We start from the raw sequence: 19,936 nt of genomic DNA on the forward strand, positions 1-19,936 counted from the left end.
TTCAGAAAATATATATTCACTTCTAGCCAGTTTATTACTTGTCCATAAGTATAATTTGGCCTTTTCAGATAAAATATATTTATTATTTTTCATATATTATATTATACAATCATGCATAATTATATTATATAAATATAGAATTATAAATTATATACTGAATATAATATATAAAATATATATCATGTGAGGATGTATAAATAGTATGGCTCATTCTTAAAAAGATATTGTATTTCAATAGAAGTCTTCCTAATTTATTGTTCATAAGCTTTTGTAAAACATAACAATATGTCTTTTGTTGTTGGTGGTGGTGGTCATGGTCATGGGGCTTGAACTCTGGGCCTGGGCGCCATCCCTCAGCTCTTTAGCTCAGGCAAGCACTCTACCACTTGAGCCACAGTGTCACAAAGCAGGAGGCAACAATGCTCAATAGGAATGTACTCATTCCTTGTTCATGCAACTGTAACCCCTCTGTATTGCATTTTTACAATAAAAAATGTACAAAAATTAACAACATGTATGTAGTACTGTTACTATGTTGCCAAGGCCATTAAATCTTAGCTTAGCAATTTGCTGATTATTTTGGAGATGAAATCTCTAAGACTACTTCGCCTGTGCTCGTTTTGAGTTGTGATCTTCCAGATCTAAGCTCCCAGAGTAGCTAGGAATATAAATGTGGCCCACTGGGGTCTGGAAAAAAAAAAGTACGTATTCAGTGGAACTTCAGTATGCTAGATATCAGCTTAAATTATTCAATTCAATTTCTTTTAATTTTTATCAGAAAAATTAATCACTATCTTGAACCTACTCTCTTAATAATGCTCTAGGAAACTGTAATTTAATATGTTTATATACATTTTATTATCTGTAAGTAGTTGTACAGAAGAGTTGCCATTCCAAACAGTAGTTTATGAGCAGAATGTATCTTGATCAGCATCTTCTCTCATCAATCTCCTGATCCCTTCTAATGCTACTCCTCCCTCATTTTTCTTAATTTTTCTAGACTGTATATTGAATTCTTGACTGCATTCTCCCCATTTCCTCTCTTCATTTATGTCCACCTTTTCCCTTGATCTCATCCCTCCCCTATCAATTACTCATTTCCTGGTGCTTATTTTGTTAGATTGTGAGTAAACCTTTGTTAGGAATTATACTATTTGAGTTATCTGGATTCTACCATATTTAAGTTAATACATGTCTGCATTCGTGCATGGTACCCTGTTTACTTTGATATTTTAAAATTAATTTTAGTTTCATTTAAACGAAATTACAACTGTGAGAATAATATACATATCATTCTGTAATAATCAATGCTTAGAACACGAAAAATGTAATTGTTTCTTGTCATCATTGCCTAAGATTAGTTTTCTCTGATAATATGTAGTTGATGTAAGTTCTAGGCCTTTGTTACATGATTTATCAAGGTGTACAATTAGGATTAATGTTCAATGGGTGAATTAAATTTTCCTGTGGCTATGTGATTAATCTATAAACCCAGATTTTTGTTATATTTTCTGTATAGTATTTCATGAGTATATATTACAAAGCTTTTGATGAGGATTCTTCTTGAAACAATAAGAATATTGTGAATGATTTTGTTTTATCTTTATTATTATTAACTTACTTCATTGTTATTATAGAGGTGATGTACAGAGGCATGACAATTATATGAGTGAGGTAATGAGTATATTTTCTTTCATCCAGTGTCTTCTGTTCCCACTCTCTCAGCACCACTTTCTCTCTCCACCCATGATAATTGTAGCTCACTTTCATCAGTGTCCAGTGAGCTTCATTGTTTCACTTTTTCACACTTTTTGCCTTGAATTTTGTACCCTCCCTCCCACCCTCCTGAATATGTGCAATTGAATACACCATACAAAAAGTAAAGAAGACAGAATCATCAAAAGGTAAAAAAAAGAGAGAAGTAAGAAAGAAAACAAAGAAACAAAGAAAGCAAACAAGCAAGCAAGCAGGAAGGAAAGAAAGTCAGAAAAAAGAGGTTTTTGGTTTCCATATCTTGGAGTGAATTTCATCATGTATATTATTTTATATAAATATAATGAGGTACTTAAGCATTGAGCCTCTATGTTTCTCAGCTAAGAATCTCCTCTTTGGGTTTTATTGGGTGTATCTAGAATGCTGTATAATTTGTCATATTCCAGAACATTTTAGCTCTAACTTCTGCATATCAGTGAGGCATATGTCATTAGTCTCTCTGAGCTTGGCTTACTTCTCCTAACATGATTGGGTCTAGTTTCATCTATTTTCCTGAAAGTGACACTATTTTATTCTTTCTAATGGCCATGTAAAATTTTGTTGTGTATAGCATAGTTTTTGGATCCACTAATCTACTGTTGGGGCATCTGGACTGTTTGCATATCTTCACTATTATAAATAGTGAGACAATGAACATGGATGTCTAGGTGTCTTTATCATATCATGGATCATGATGTTCAGGGTAGGTGCCCAGTAGTAGTATGGATGGATAATAAGGAAGATCTAAGATTTTATTTTAATGTTTTTATATTTAAAGCATTGAGAAATCATACATTTAGAAAGAATATTTCTTTATTTCAGGTTTAAAGGTACCAGTTGAGGAATAATTTCTTTTTTTAATGCAATCATACAACCATTACCTATTAAATTGTCATCTAGAGCTAGTGATATATAATGTTTGGTGAGCGTAAGTCTCATAGTTCTCTAACAAATAGTGACACTGAATTGCCTTTTATATTGCAAAGATAATTTAATGAAATCTTGTATATAATTAGGATGTAATATGGTGTAACAATAGGAAAAATATTTTAAAAAGAAAAGAAAATAGAAAAAAAGATGTCTTTTGTATATCACAACTAATATATTTAATAAATTGTAAACTCAGTATTTTGGACGAGAAAATGGGAAGGGAAGCAGTGTAGATAATTATCTTGTATATTTCCTTTCCTCCAAGAAAAGTTAGTTCTAAACGTAGCCAAGAGGACTTTTTGTTTGGTATTGTTTTTTTAGAAATATGTGGGAAGACACATTAAGTCCAAGTTAAATATCACTGATTATATCCAAGGATATCCAACATTTTGCCTAAATCATTCTTGTTTATGTCTAATATTATTTTACTAGACTTTGAAAAAATATAGTATTTCTATTGACAATTATATCTTAATAAAACAATTCCAGTTTTTGACCTGCCCTCAAATCAAGATGCTTCTCGCTTCTACATTGTTGTACATTTAAATGATGGTTCATTTCCAATTCTTAACTAATGTTCATTCTTTCCATCTTTTTTTCTATCTATCTAACTTCTATAACCGAAGTCAAAGAGGTCTTCATCACAAAGTTTTGTTCTTTACTTTTGTAGAACTTCTTATGTTAATGTAGCTTATTTTTTTTGTTTGTTTTCAATATTCCCACACTATTGCTCTGGCTGAGGTGAAGATGGTTTGTGTTATTAAAGTCAATGGACACAATAATTATCATCTTATTTGATACTTTTTTGGGCAATAAAAAGATTTCAATAGAAAAAATATTTCTAAGATTCAAACACACTTTTTTTAACTGTACAAAGTGAACCAAAAATTGTAGCTGATGTACAATGGGCCGAACACTCAGCCCTGAGATTTTCTCCAATGAGAGCTGTTCTCACCAACTCTTTTATTTAGGAGAAGTATATCAGCGATGTCTTCCTTCCTCAGACTCAACCTTCTTGGTCCTCCAGTTGACATTTTTATACTATTTGTTACTTTTGACATTGTCCTACTGTGAACATATTTCTTGTTTTATTTTTCTTCTCTTGATATTTTTCCTGTGTCTCTGGCTATTTTTCACAAGTCACTTCTCGAGCTAATAAATATATCTTGAAATTCTCTGAGATTTTGACCTGGATTAGGTCTGTCTGTTATTCTACTTTTTCTCTAGACAACATCAGTCTTGTTCATTAATTTAGCAGTTACTTATTATTCTCTATCCGTATTTATAGTGCTGTGGGGTATCCTGAGGTTGAAACCGCTTCTATCTAACTATAAACCTAATCCATGTATTAGATCTTTTGTAAGAAATTGAAATACAGTATTTCTAAATAAAATTTATGATCTAATTCTCATTAATTCCTCTAGTGCTTTGATATAAGTAAAATTATATACTCAGTAGATAAGTACAGTAGCTAAAAACTAGGAAATCATCTTCAACTTTGTACTGTCCATATAGCTAAAAAATGATATTCTAGATATGTTTTATCTTCTTATGCTCACACATTTTATTGTTCATAATAACAAATATTAGCTCACTATTTAATAGTAAGAAATGAATCCTCTCCTTCTTTTACTCCCAAGAATTCAGGTTATATACCTTGTCTTTAGTAAATCCTTTCTGATTGAAATGTTTAGATAGTTTTCTCAACATGTACCTAAGGTTTTATGGCATGTTACTTAGACATTTGCGAATATACTCAAAATAGTTTAAAAAATCAATAGAAAAACAGATACTTCCACTAGGAGATGAATAGATAAAATAACAACAAGGCTAAGCTCTTTCAGAGCTGAGGTCCAGAGCTCTAGCATCCTGGGAAATTACTTTGGGTTTGTTTACAAAAGAGCTTATGTTATTGAGGATGCTGTCAAGATTTAGTTTTCTTCATTTTTACTTCATTTGTTTTCTTCTACAAGGCCTGTTGATAAGACATTCATTTGACCTCAAGATAACTGAAAGGGAAAGAAACAAAAAGTACACAAACCAAAATGAAAATAAATTTTTAAATCTGGAGAAACTTGTTAGCATCTCTCTCTCATTTAAGAACAAACTTTGAAATGACTTTGAATGACTTTTAAAACCCACTCAAATTTTTTGTGCATAGCTAAAAGTAAAAATCAAATAAAATAAAGACATAAAGCAAATGTGTGTTTTTACCAAGTTGGCCTTTTGGTAGATTTTCTTCTCCTTAAACATCTATTCATTATTATTATTTGTATTACTTATGTTTAGGTTTAGTTAGGGAAATTTAAGGAATCTAGTATCTGCACTGCTCACTTGCGCACTGCATCTGCTTCCATGCTGTAGGGCAACATTGCTCAGCCTGACCATGGAGTCTCTCTGCCATCTGTCTTGTGGCTTTTCCTGTGTTGTTTTCGTTCCCTGATTGTCATCTTCAATCCATATTCCTGAATCCATTGACTCCCACATCCTATTCACTTATCACTGCTTGACTACAGTCAGAGGTCACGATTCTCCTACTACCAACAAACATGCTCCAAAAATGGCAGCCCTTCTCATCATTCCTGAGAAAGACATTTTCTACTCAACTGATGAACACCTCACGTCTTGGCTGATTTTGTTTCTCTCTTCTAAATACAAAGTATTTAGGTTCTCTTGAAAAAGCAAAGAAAAATGAACATCAAGATTGGGACACAAGTGCTTTTTTCTTCTTTCTTGGTATTGTCTCTAATGTGTTTATAATGTACCATGTGATTTTTTTGTTTTTTTTTGTATGTTCCTCCCATGGTATAACCCCTGTTTTCACTGTATTTGATGTTGGTGCCCTGCATCTTGTATGAACACTTCTCTAGCTTGGGGAGGGGAAGAGAAACAACAGAATGCTTACAAAGGGATACAGGTTAACCCGTTGTAACAATGAGATGTACAAGACACTATGTTGAAAAACGAACTTTACAATTTAGGCAGAAGGAGGGGGGAGTATAATTGTGGAGGTGGGGAGGGAAGGGATGGTACGGGAAAAACAAAGGAGGAGGTAACAATGCTTGATAGGAAATGTACTCATTACATTGCTCATGTAACTGTAACCCATCTGTACAATATTTTTGCAATAAAAAATGTGTTAGATAAAAAGACAGAAAAAGTGAGGTAAAGAAGAGAAAAGAAGAATGGAAAATTTAAGGTGAATATTGCAGTTCCCTGAATTCCTAATAAGTTCTTTTGTTCAAATGTTCCCCTCTTCAATAGATTTGATAAATATTTAGATCTTCATAGTAGGCTCGCTCCTTTCTTGCTTTTTACTTGTATCTGACCTTTCCAGTTGCTTGATTCTATGACAAGTCAACACTTCATTTAGCTTTTAGTTTATAATTCATTCACAGTCTTCCTGTGCCTTTGCAACCATACACTTCTTGTCTAACTGTCCTTATTTTCATTTCCTATGAAATATCTCACATTGCCTTAGAAGAGTCTCAGTATGTGTATATACAATATAAATTCAATTTTTCTATTTACATCAATTGAATTAAAACTCAGGGAACTTTCTTCACATACAGTTCTTAATTTAAAATCAGTTGCTTCAAAATGAACAAGATTATAATTGATTTTACAAAATAAGGAAAGTCTTGTATTCACTAAGAAAGTAAAATTAATTAGACAATTTAAAATTTGATTTTAAGCCAACTATGTGTTATTTTTCTTTGCTTGTTTTCTATTTTAGCTGTAGTCATGAGTTAAGAATTATTGCAACTATAGTTTTTTGGCACTGAATTCTTTTTTTTACCTTATCCATCATTTTAAAAAACACACTTACTCTAACCTTTATCTTGGCTCACTTCCCAGAATTCTGTGTCCTCTCTAAACTGCTGCAGTAATTACTTATGTTTGTATTTGATGGCTCTCCTTGCCAACCCTATTACTTATTGTTAGTTCTGAAGTACTCTGGTATAAAATACATGTATCACTTTCCCCCAAAGTCACTGCCAGTATTGGATCCCTTTGGTCCAAATAGTGTGTCTGCTAATACTGGTGACATTGGAAGCTACCATTTCCAGCTGTTGAGATCCTGTTTGAATAACTTTGTTCTGATTCTTTTGTTGGGTCAGAGTGGTGTCAAGAGATTTTGGTATAAATTTTGTGCTAACTCCTGCTCTTCAGGCAAGAGGAAGTCACAGCACCAAGTATCAGGGGCACAGATGTAGAAACAGGATTTCTTTCTCTCTGATCCACATGGAACAATTGTTCCCCCTTTGGCCCCAACTCAGGGTAACATCTTACAAGAGGTTTTCAGATGTAATCTATCACTGGTCTTTCTAACTCTTATATGGATATATGGTTTATAAACCCCTAAAAATCTAAGAAATGGATGCAGAAAATAGTAGTTAATTTTTGTAAAAAAAAAAACCACTTAAACTCTAAAAGAAATCAATTCAGAAAACAATACTTAAATATTTTTCAGTTTATTTTCAGAAAAAACATTTTAGTTCCCTCTTTTTCGGACCATAAGCAACCTAGAAAAAATGATGAATTTGACTTTTTTATTCTTGTTTAATTTTCTTGTGGGGAGAATAATTAGCATGACATTTTTTAAGCCATGAGGTGAGGTTTAGGGGAAGAGTAGTCAAATAAATGGAGAAAGGAGTGGTGGAAAATGAAGTTGTAATGTTCAATGTATATAAGTGGAAAAGACCACAATTAACTTGAGGGGATGATAAGGGTTGGGACAAATAGGGGAGAATGACGGAAAACTGACACCAATTAGGGTGTCATAACATGTCAAATGATACATTGGATTGAAACTCTTATACTACTTAAAGATCATAAAAATGTATATGCAAAGCTACATAAGAAAAAATAAAACAATATACAAAGAAATATATATCATTTAATATTCTAGATTAATCTTCACTAACTAGATATTCTGGTTCACCAGAAAATCTGTACGTCCAAGTGCAATTCTAGGTATGATGAGATAAATATGTGTAGGTGACTTCTCTATGTTAAACATGGGTTACAAATAATATATTCTGTAATGTTTAAATAATAAAATACAATAATTTATTAAAACAATATTTCTACTATACTGCATATTACATTATCTTGTAATTATGCTTTCCTAATCAAATATCATTATTATAGAAAGTTAGAGCCTATATTTATTTGAATATAGCAATTATGTTGGCAACTTTGTTACATTTTAAAGGCCTAAACTGACTTCTTGTAATATAGCACAGACATATAAATGTCTAACAGATATTATGTATTACTTTCTGACTCAATTATACTTTATTTTAAATTTTCATTAATAGAAAATGTCTTTCTCACATAAAGTTCTGCCATTAATACATAAATTGCGCATTTGAGATGACAGGGAAGTGTCATATACCTACATTTACATACAGATATATACATATACTCATGCATATGCATGATGTCTGCTTATATATGCATGTCTATGTGTCATATACATATGCTCTATTATAGATTGTATTTTTCTTCACATCTTGTATATGCGTTGGAAAATGCTTGCTCAAATAGTACGTTTAACAAATCTATTAAATCAGAAAATCAAAAAGAAGCCATGAAAAAATCATAGAGGTAAAATATGATAGAGATCTTAAACCTCATAGCATTTGGGACTAATTTGTTCCACAATTACATTTATGATGTCTATTTACATTATTTCCCACACCTTTACTTTACATTTGATTAGGTGCCAATATTTTTAAGATCTGAACATAATTTCAGGGGACAAAAGTAAATATTACTCTGGAAACTAATAACTGCAAGAAATTCATAGACTTCAAACCACAGTGATTACTTTTCTTTAATAAGTTTTTTTTAAGTTGTGAAAATACCATACAGAGGGTTTACAATTACATGAGCAAGGTAATGAGTACGTTTCATATCAACCATTGTTGCCTCCTCCTTTGTTTTTCCCCTACCATTCCAGCCCTCCCATCTCCATGACTACACCCCCTCCTCGCCAAAGTTGTAAAGTCTGTTTTTTGACAAAGCATCTTGTACATCTCATTGTTGCAATGGGTCCACCTTATCCTTATTTAAACAATTTGTTTTTTCCCTTCCCCTCCACAAATTATACCAACATCAAATACAATGAAAACAAGAGTTAAACAGTGGGGGAGGGACATACAAAGCAACAAATCAATCACCTTATACATATGTTAGAAACAATAGCAAGAAAGGAAAAATCACTCTGTCCTTATCTTGGGGTTCATTTAGCCTAACATTGTCTTATCTGACCTTTCTGCTTGTCTCAGATATATACCAGTATCCAATTCTTTAGAGGAAATTCTGGAAACCCAGCAGGCCTCCAAGGCCCAGTCATCTGATCAGTATCCTTGGACAGAGCATCCTGTCACCTGGTTGAAACCTGAAGATCCAGCTTCAAGCCTGCACAATGAACTTGATTTACCTACCCATTCATACTACAGAGAACACTCAGATTGATTTCAGTGGTATCATCTAAATCTCAAAATATTTGAGATCTGTGGCTTAGAATTGCAATGAAGAAAAAGCTAACTAAAAGTCTGAAGACATGGTTTGATAAAAAAGAAAGAAAGAAAGAAAGAAAGAAAGAAAGAAAGAAAGAAAGAAAGAAAGAAAGAAAGAAAGAAAGAAAGAAAGAAAGAAAGAAAGAACTAGGAAAATGTGAGCTGGGCATGTTTGTACATTATAATCCCAGCACTCTGGAGGATGAGGCAGGTAAATGGATATTTTGAATCCAATCTAGGGATGGCTGTGAGATTCTGCCTCAAGAGAAAAAATCCACACTTGTTTGTTAAAATTATAATGTAAAATTCAAATTATAAAAAATATAAATAACGAGTTTTGTTGTAGTAAAGCAAAATTAATTTCATTTTTAATTGTCAAGGGATGTTTGGATAGGGCTGGTATAAAAACTCCAGTGATTAAGCAAACATGATAACATACTAATTAAACATGTTAATTTTTTAAGTCAGTTCATGATCTGTATATAAAGCAAAATGAAGCAAAGCTATAAAGCACAAATGTAAAAAGCACTTAAACATTCAAACTTACTTCCCACTTCCAGAAATAAGGTCTTAGTCTGCTTACACTTTTATTACAAATACTGTCAACCATGTTCTTCTTTCATTCTCTTGTGGTGGAGGGAGTATGCCTGTCACTTTCTATTAGAAGGCACCAATCCAATCCATCATAGACACTGCTCTCTACAATTCATCAAATGTAATTATCTCCCAAAGACACATGATTGAAGCCCATAGTTAAAGAACAGACTGTAATGTGAATTGGGAGGGTTATAAACATTTGGTTTAAGATTTTGATATATTTATTTTTAAGGAAAATAATGACATTCCTTAAAAGTTCAGAATGATAATGAGTCATTGCTCTGAAAGATGAAATATTGTATTTCTCCCATTTTTATTTTTCTTCTTGATAACTGTTGACATTATTTTTCATATCCCCCACTTACTGTTGCATGTATATGATATAATTGTTAATACTATTCATATAGTCCTACTCTTAAAAGAAAAAGTTTTTTTCTACTTTTAGTTTTTTCTAACTAACAAGTGTTAGGTATTTACAGAATACTACAACTGTAAAGTCAATAAAATTCATTTAGAAAATCAAATTAAATGTAATCTAATTTCTTTAATCCAAAATTCTCAGTCATTTAGTCTTAATACAATACTTAAACATGCATAGTAATCACCAGCAATAGTTTTTTTTACAATTTTTACTACTTTTTACAAAGAAATATTGAACTATATCTTGACTATTACATTGCATTATATATAAAAATTTCAGGAAAGTGTATAAATGGAAAGAAATATAAACAAAACTTCCCTTTAAAGTACATAAATATTTCCAAGCACACCACAAAACAACTAATCATAACTTTTAGAATGTTTGATTATCAAAACACTTCCCTAAGAGAATAGAAAAATGATATATATATATAATAGTACATCAGGTATTATAGATATCTGGTACAGTCTGAGGATTACAGACCATACAGGGTTTTCCTGATGTTTTCAAGAAGCAGAAAGGAGAGAGAAATCAAGGAAAAGCTGGTATTTATACATTAGTGAATATGAATAGCTGAATATATAATTTATAATATTATGTATCTAGTTTGGTAAGTCTTACAAACAGTGGTGAGAAACATCAATTATCCAAGCAGACATTAAAATACTATAGATCTAAAATTCAAAAATATTTAAACTAAACAGTCTAGAAATACATGCAGGTAGTAAAATTTTAAACAGACAAATGCAAAGAAACTTGAAATATTAGGTACTCCACAGGAAAGGAGGAGAATTCTGTTAGGAGGAGCATGTGTCAGTATTCTTACAGAGAAATTTAGGACATAAAAATAATCTATTTTATAAGATGAGTAAAAATATAAAAATTTCCTTACCCAATGAGAATGACAGCAGTATAAGGCTACAATCAACATTTTCAATGAACTATTTGCATTGTTTCAAATTGAGTTTCACAGCATAAATAAAATAAATTTTAACCATAAGTGTCTTGCTCTACTTGTGACAGCATTGATATGTCCACATTACTCTTTATGATACTGCATATTTGCAAAAAAAATGGAATGACCTGGACAAAATTATGTTACATGAAGTAAGGCAGGTCAAGAGGGACAATGGTTGCATATTTTCTATCAATTTTATTAGCTAGAATTAGTTTATAAATACATATGGAAATATCTTGGTTGTTATGCAACTATACACAAATAAATTAAAGAAAATATGCAAGAATCAGGGGAGAACTCAGTGTAATTTCTTAGGAAGACAAAGGCACAGAAAGTTAAACAAAATAAATACCAGAAAACAAGTACGTAAAAGGAGTGGAGTGGGGTCAAGTGATGAGGGCAGATAATTCAGTAAAAGAAAAAAAACCAAATGTATATTCTACAAACTTAAGAAAAGTGAGGAAAAGAATAGGTTGTGAGGAATGGGTGAGAATGTTCTGTTCAAAAGGGTGGTATTGATCAAGACATTGTATTCATAAACCATTTTGTTGAATGGCAACTCCCTTGTACAACTATTGAAAGACAATTACAATATTAAAAATAAAATAAAACTGCTGACATAAATTGTTTTATGAAGTGAGAAAGAAAAAGGAATTTGCAACTGTATTTGATCAATTTTAAAAATCTTTTGTAATATTTTAGAGCGTAAGTTAACAATTTATAGTTTATTGAATAAACATTTCTTGTGCATATAACATTGATTAAATGATGTAAATGCTAACAAGATGATGAATATAAACTGACCAAAGACTGGCCCACAGTTTCAATGTATATTCCTACAAAGGTTAAAATTCCATGTGAGGTTGTCTCTTTTCAAACTTCAAAATAGAAGAAGCAAAAATAAAAAACCCTATTTCTATAGACTCTTTTGAATCCAAAATGAATCAAGTGAAATTATTTTCCCATAGCAACAATCATGGTAGGGTGAGCATATTGAAGATAGTTGATTCCAAATGAGAGAGAGGAGAAAACAATGTTTTTGCCGTTGTATCATTCACTGTATCTTCGTCCTTTTGGGTATAACAATTCCCATACATATTGCTTCAACTTACAAAGCGCATATTTCAACTGGTTTAGTGAAAAATATTCTTTTTTACTTATAAAAGGACAAATAATAACTGATGATATGAAAATCTAGAGAATTTAAGTTTTTCTAAACATTCACTCTATATATTATGTCTGTAATATTTGCATTTTCTTCTCATCTTCTCTAAATAAATTGTGGCTTTTGGTAGAAGACTATAATCAGAAGAAGTTAGAAATACTGATCTCTAGTTTCCTTCAATGTGAAGTGAGTTTCTTCTGCCAATTCTGAATCCCTAAAAATGTAATGTGATGGTTTGGTTCAGTCCTCTCTCCTTGCACAATCAATGTAATAATAACTGGAAAATATATTCTAAATATTTGGCCATTCCATTTGTATGGAATTCATTGATCATGAAGAAAAGGATGACTGCTTCTTTGTAAAAGACAAATGCTATTAAGAAATAGAGAAGAAACAATGTTTTATTTATATTTTTTTCAATTTATTTATTTTTATTGTGAAACTACCATGCAGAGGGGTTACAGTTACATGGACAAGGTAATGAGTACATTTCTTATCAAGCATTGTTGCCTCCTCCTTTGTTTCCCCTACCATCCCTTCCCATCCTCCCCCCACTTCCTCCCTTTTCCCAGCACCGCCCCCCCAAAGTTGTAAAGTTTGTTTTTCAACAAAACGTCTTGTACATCTTATTGTTGCAATAGGTCGACCTGTATCCCTATTTAAACAATTTATTTTTTCCCTTCGCCTCCACAAATTATACCAACATCAAATACAGTGAAAACAGGGGATAACAATGTCAATAGTAGATGTTATTTGCCCAATGAAAAGACCTTATGTGGTTCTGTAGTAGCATTCCTTCCTAAAAGCAGATCAAATTCATTACAAATAACAAATACTATGTCTGATCATCCCATATGCAAGATGAATAGACTCAGATATCTAGTACCTAAACATCTCTTCCTTTATTCATCATTAGTGTCGTTAGGCAAGTCTTAACATGGTTTTAAATGGTACCAAATCTTTGTCTTGCTGTTATTCGGCAATTATATTTTGTATCTCAGAGCTTTGTGTTTTACAAGTAATGTTAAAATTCCAAGAGGTTTATTTTTGTTCCTAAAGGTTCTCCTTTTCTAAAGTCAATGAGTCTATTATTTATTTCTTTAAATGAGTTTATGCTTGTAATAAAATATAGAAGTAGAAGTCTAAATTGTCATGACAAGCCCTTAGGAACACCTAAATCAGTTGTGAAATAGCCAGATTTATTTTCTTTGCAATATTGAAAATAAGGTTTGCATGCTTTCTAGTAAAGCCATAGAGATGAAGGAAAGAAACAATCTCATTCTCTATTAGGGTTCCTTTGTTTTAAAATAACTCTCAATTCTTTAAGATAATTCATTTAATCAGTGTGCCAAAGACAACATGTCACACAGTTCTGAGATTACATTAAACAGATAATCAATAGGTTCAGACAATAAAATAGAATGTTTTCAGCTTTATTAAACTTCAGGGACATGTGGAAAGCATTTGGGAAGTAAAATAGCATTAAAAGTCAGTTAATCTAACTATTGTTGCAAAGTGCATGTGAACCACTGCCTAGCATGGGGTTTCTTGTGGTTACTGAGGACAAATGAGGTTGAAAACTAGTTACAAAAACAAATAAGTCACTGCAACATTTAACTCAGCAATTTTCAGAGATGAATTAATTCCATTTTTAGCAACATAATAATTTTTATATTTTAAAATTTTAGGCAATGTTTATTTTCATCATATTTATTAACTATAAAACAAGGAATATATAATATAAAAATATATAAAATATGTAAATATATACATAATATATAAATATATGTAATATAGATAAAGTGTATAAAATGTATAGATATATATTTATATACATTATATATATATTTGGGGACACACACACAGACACACACACATACACAGGTAGGTTTTTGATGATTCCTAACTATTAGAACTCACATCTTTGTAAAATCCACACCCTTGGTTGCAGACCTGGCCTCATTATATATTTCTAGGCAACCAAATATGAGAAAGATGATGAAAGGTCACTTCTATGACTAGTTTATGAAAACAGAGTTTTTCCTTCATTAAAAGATTATGTGGCTTGTTTAGTGATGCAAGCTGTCATAATAGAGAGGGTCAGGTAACAAGGAATCCAAGATAATCTTCACCAATAGTCACTAAGGAACTGAAGCCCCAGTCCAGCAGTCCTTAAGGAAAGGGAGGTGTATCACTACATGAGTAAGTTTGAAAATCAATCTTTCCTCAGATAAACCTTAGGATGAGCCTATAGTTCTAGCAAATGCCTTGGTTGCAGATTGTCATTAGCCCCCAAACAACACTTTCAACAAAACTATGCCCAGATTCTCGATGTACAGAACCTGTAACAATAAATATGTTGCTTTAAATTTTTGAAATTTTGTTTAAATTATAATAGCAATAGAAAACAACAATTTATAGCAGCAATAGACCATATAACCACAAACCTGGTATTTAATATGGGGTTTTCCCACAATGTATACAAACTCGCAACTTTCAAATCTTAAGAACATAATCTTAGAAATAAATACAAGTTGAATTCCATGGCAAAAGAAAAAAATGGATTCTACTAAATATTACCTAAGTACTTGAAAATTATTTTGAACAATATGCTTTTTAAATGTTTTTTTTTAATATGAGACATAGCCTATTTATTTTGGTTTTCATAGAATCTTTTGGTTCCTTTTTTTTCCTACTGAAATGATTTGTCAGTTTATAAGTACCAAGATTAGATTGATGCACCTAAACCAACATTGGCTACAATGTAAGAAGCGGGAGAAACTTCTGTCCACTGATATGTGCAAATATTCCACCTATTCTGGAACTCTTGCAGTCTATAAACAAGCATCATGCCAAGGGCATTGTTTGTAGGTCAAAAGCTAAAGATGTTTAACCAATCATTGTCATTTGTTTCAGTATACATACTCAGCTGTTGCTGGAAGTGATCACATAAATACATATTGATGTTAGGTCTAGATATAACAAGGCCTTTTGGACAAACATCAGAGTTTCTTGTTTATTTGTTTTTTGTCCATCGTGGGGCTTGTACTCTGGCCCTGGGTTCTGTCCCTCAGCTCTTCAGTTCAAGGCAATCACTCTACCACTTGAGCCATAGCACCACATCTGGTTTGCTGGTGGTTTATTGAAGATAAGAATCTCACAGACTTTCCTGCCAGGGCTGGCTTTGAACCGCGATTCCCAGATCTCAGCCTCCTGAGTAGCTAGGATTACAAGTATGAGCCACAGGCACCCGGCAGTGTTTTCATTCTTTCAGGAACAATATTAACTTTCAAACAGACTATAATGTGAGTTCATTGACTTTTTCATTATAGAACATCTTACTCTTTCTTGAAATATTAAAAACTGGATATCAGTACCTTTATTATCTCCTTTAAAACAGAGGGAAGCAATAATAATAGTTAATATTCTGTTATGCTGTTCTGTACAAATTCACAATAAGGTCAAATGCTGAAAAGCAAAGGAAAACTCAAGGACACACCACATATGGCTGTGTTTTCTAGCTAGTTTGGTAAAACTGTTTTTTCTTAGGATTTATTACCGAACTGAGGCAGTTTTTAACTGAGATGTGTTGAGGATATTAAATGAAGGCTTGTAGAATTCAAGAACATAGGACAAGCACATGCAAAGTGGTGAAGTTAGCATGAGTAGCACCATATTGATACCAGGAGCAGAAATATGAATCAAGTCAGTGGCTTTTGTTGAGTTGGTAGAACGACTAGTACATTGCAAATAACAGTTCAAGTATAATTTCTCTCAACATAGCACTACTCCTAGAAATCTCTATGGAAATTACAGGTCTACTGACTTGGGAGTGACCTTGGGAAGGTAATAAATGAAAAACAGGCTAGTAGCTGATACTCCTATTAGTTCCAGTGACAAACACTCAAAGCAGGGTATTTTAGAGTCATCTCTTCTATATATACTACAATCATTCAAGTTCAAACCTGGGTAAGGAAGAGGTAGAGAAATCTTAGGTGTGAAATGGTCAAACCAATAACCAATGAGAAATTGAAAATGTACAGTGAAAACAAATTTTAAAGTGTGGAATTAGGAAGAAATTTCAAATGACAATGAAATAAAAGAACAAATGCAGGTTAAAACTTATTAGCTTTACACACACACACACACGCATGCACACGCACGCACACACACACATACACACACAGAGAAATGATGTATATGGAAAGTGATCTGTACAACTAAATATAACTTCTCACAACCATCCTATCGTGTTTACATTTTTCCTCATCTGAATACTGTAGTGCATTTACTGCTATTTAAAACACATTCATGTTTCAAAATTGTTATATGTCATATTCTAAAAATAGAAGTAATGTGCCATTTTCATTAACCTCTTATTTGGAAACCTGTGATAATTTCATCTCTTATTTTTCTCTCTCTTTGGAACTGATGATGAATCTGAAATCGATTTACAGATTCTGTTATCTGTAGAAGAAAGCAACAAAATACTGTTAGCATACCTAATGAGTTAAATAGTGTTAGGTGTATGACTTAGATACCCAAATATCCTAATAGGATATATTATTTCATCCATCTCCAACATTATCTTATGGTGACAAAAATCAGATTTTTTAACCCAGTAGCACAGAAGGTTTTTGTTTTATTGTACTGTTTGCAGTTCTTTTTATTATTAATTTTCTCTTCTGTTTTTTCCCCTTTGTTGCTGTTTTTTATTTCTTTGTCCTGTATATAAGGTTATCTGATTTGTGGAGTGGAATGGGGAGCACATAAATGGTGGGACAAAGGGTGAACCAATTCATTGGTGATACTAAACACCATGTTGGAAATGAAGTATACAATGTGTGAGGAATGGAGGTTTGGAGGGGGGAAAACTGGGAGAAATTGAGGGAGGGGATGACACTCTTCAAAAAGAAATGTACTTACTACCTGACTTACCACACTTACAATATTTTTTTAAAGAAGGCATCACTTAGGTGAACATTTTGCTCAGACTTTTCCACAGTTTTCATCACATTAGTAATCTTTCAAGAAGCATTTACTTTGCCACTCAACTATTTTTCTTTTTTTAATTCTTACTGATTTCTTAACATTTTATATAAATAAGAGTATGGAGTGACTGTCAGAGAAGTGCAGGTCTAAATCTTAAAGATAGAGGCTTACTTACATTATTATATTTTATTCCCAAGTAACTCTACAACATCCCTCTAAGGCTCTTGAATTGTATTTCTCTTTCTGGTATAAGTTAATCTTCATGGCATTCCAGTAAGCACCTAGCATGGAATGACAGGCTCACATTCATAATCCTACTTTCTGGTAACTCAGCAGAGCCACAGGCCAAAATTCTCTCCCCAGAGATCAATGGGCCCAGACCCAAGACAGCTCAGGAGATCAATTGTAATAAAGCTACTATTTCTTTTTTTTTAGAGCCATTTATTCTTAAATAAGGGTAAGTTTGAAGAAACACCTTTGGTGTCTAATATATATAACTGCCTAACTCTTTTCAGTTTTTCTAGACAGTATATACTAGAGGTTGAAAGAGAACAAAGTAGGAAAATTGCAAAAAATGGCTTTGATCAATTACTACTGAGTGGACATATGGTTGAATGAATGATTGGAAAGTATAGCTAAAAATGATCACCTAATGAAAATGTGCAGTGAGTAAAAATACAAAAAATACAAAATTACAAAAAATAAGCCATTCTACAAATACCTTATAAGTCAATAGAAAGAAGCTCAGTAAAAAAAAATTGAAGTATGCACTGGTATTCCTATTATAATTATATTCCATAATCATCAACTGTATTGGAAAGCATAGCTGTCTACTGCCAAAAACAAGTCTCCATTAATTTGATGCCCTGTTCAAGATTTTTCTGTAATCCTAAACACTGGGCAGATATACTCTTCTATGCCAGGAAGAGATTAAAAATAGTACTTTCAAAGAACAGTAGGAATTGTTTTATATCTTTTTCTTTCATGAAGCACATTCTGATATGAGGATTATTTAGAAACCAATAGTAGCCTCAAAATGCCAACCTCTCAATAGCCTCATTACTAGAAATGTCAAAGGAAGCTGAAGAGAATCTTCTGACATCTCTAGCAACTGAGGTAGATGATACCAGACATAGGCTGTGAAAAAGATGTAAGAAATAGATTAAAGCTAATGTTATGCTATTTAAATTGTGATAATTTTCCTATGAGTATTTTATAATAAAAAGAACTAGCTTAATGATACATCTCAGTCTTGTGTAAAGAACATATTTCACAAAAGATTTTTGGCTTTGTGTATGCAAAGTAATGTTGAGGTTCAATCACATAAGTGGGTTTTGTACAAGATATGCTCACTATACTATCCTGTTCCATTTGTGGTTGTAAATCTGAGAAGATGGGGTATGGCAGTTTATAATATCTCTCTCTCTTCTGTCTCTCTGTCTCTCTGTGCCTCTGTCTCTCTGTCTCTGTCTGTCTGTCTGTCTCTCTCTCTCTCACACACAAACACACACATACACACACAGTAGAGGACTTAAATATTCTCTTGTATTATTAGATCAAGATTAATGGCTATTAATAAGCATGTCCCTAAATTTCATGACTGAATGCATTGTATCCACATATTGGCTAGAACGTTGAGAAATCTTTACCATTTCATATCACACTAGAGGTCCACATCAGTGATGATATGTATTTATTGGTAATAGGTTTAGTTCACATTGATTCAGTGACTCCTATGTGTCAGTCCAATTAGATCTTTGGAATGCAAAACTAAAATATGACCTCTTTTGTGTCTCCTAAAGAGATGTTGTAGCTTTATGAACAGTCTGCCTTAATTTCAAGTTTTAATCATTTCTTTTCTCCTCTCTGATAACTTCTTTCTTCATAGGTTAGCAATTTTTGATAAAAATGAAAGTTTAATGAATCAATATACAACATAAATAAAACTACATTGGCACCCAGAAATTCAAAATTCCTTTATGAAGTTTCTTTTTGTGCACTATGATATTTTATTGATGCTAATGCAGCCCATATAAAAGGGGATATAAAAATGACCTTTACAATGTTACTTTCCTTTATACTGAAAGGTGCATTTAGCCTTTCTTGTTTCCATTTTTCTTTCCTGGTATTCAACTCACAATATTAGAATTTTGGGCAAATCCAGTGGATTAGATAAAGAAAATTATAACTTTAAAAATGATTATTTATACTCTAAAAAATGCTTTTATCTGGGAAATGGAAGCATGCAACTACTTCTTGATTACTACTCATCCATCAACAATAAATAAAATGCATACTCTTGATTTAGAAAACATGGAATTACTAAAGGTGGAAAAATCACAATTCTATTACAAAATGTTGTGTCTTTTTCAGAATCTGATTTTTTAAAAATGAATAGAAAGAAAATGAAATATTAATGTGTCTAGAACACCATTTGAGGTTTGATGCTACACTCTGGGTATTCAATTTAGGTGGGGAGTTGTGCCTTGCCTATCTATTGCAAGAGCAAAATATTTTCAGAGAATTAAATTTAAATCTTTAAAAACCATTCCTTCTGGGCAGTTAAACACAAGGACTCTGTCCCAGTAAGA

The sequence above is a fragment of the Dipodomys ordii genome, unplaced genomic scaffold (assembly GCF_000151885.1).
Source record: "Dipodomys ordii isolate 6190 unplaced genomic scaffold, Dord_2.0 Scaffold199, whole genome shotgun sequence".
In the NCBI taxonomy this organism is placed as follows: Eukaryota; Metazoa; Chordata; class Mammalia; order Rodentia; family Heteromyidae; genus Dipodomys; species Dipodomys ordii.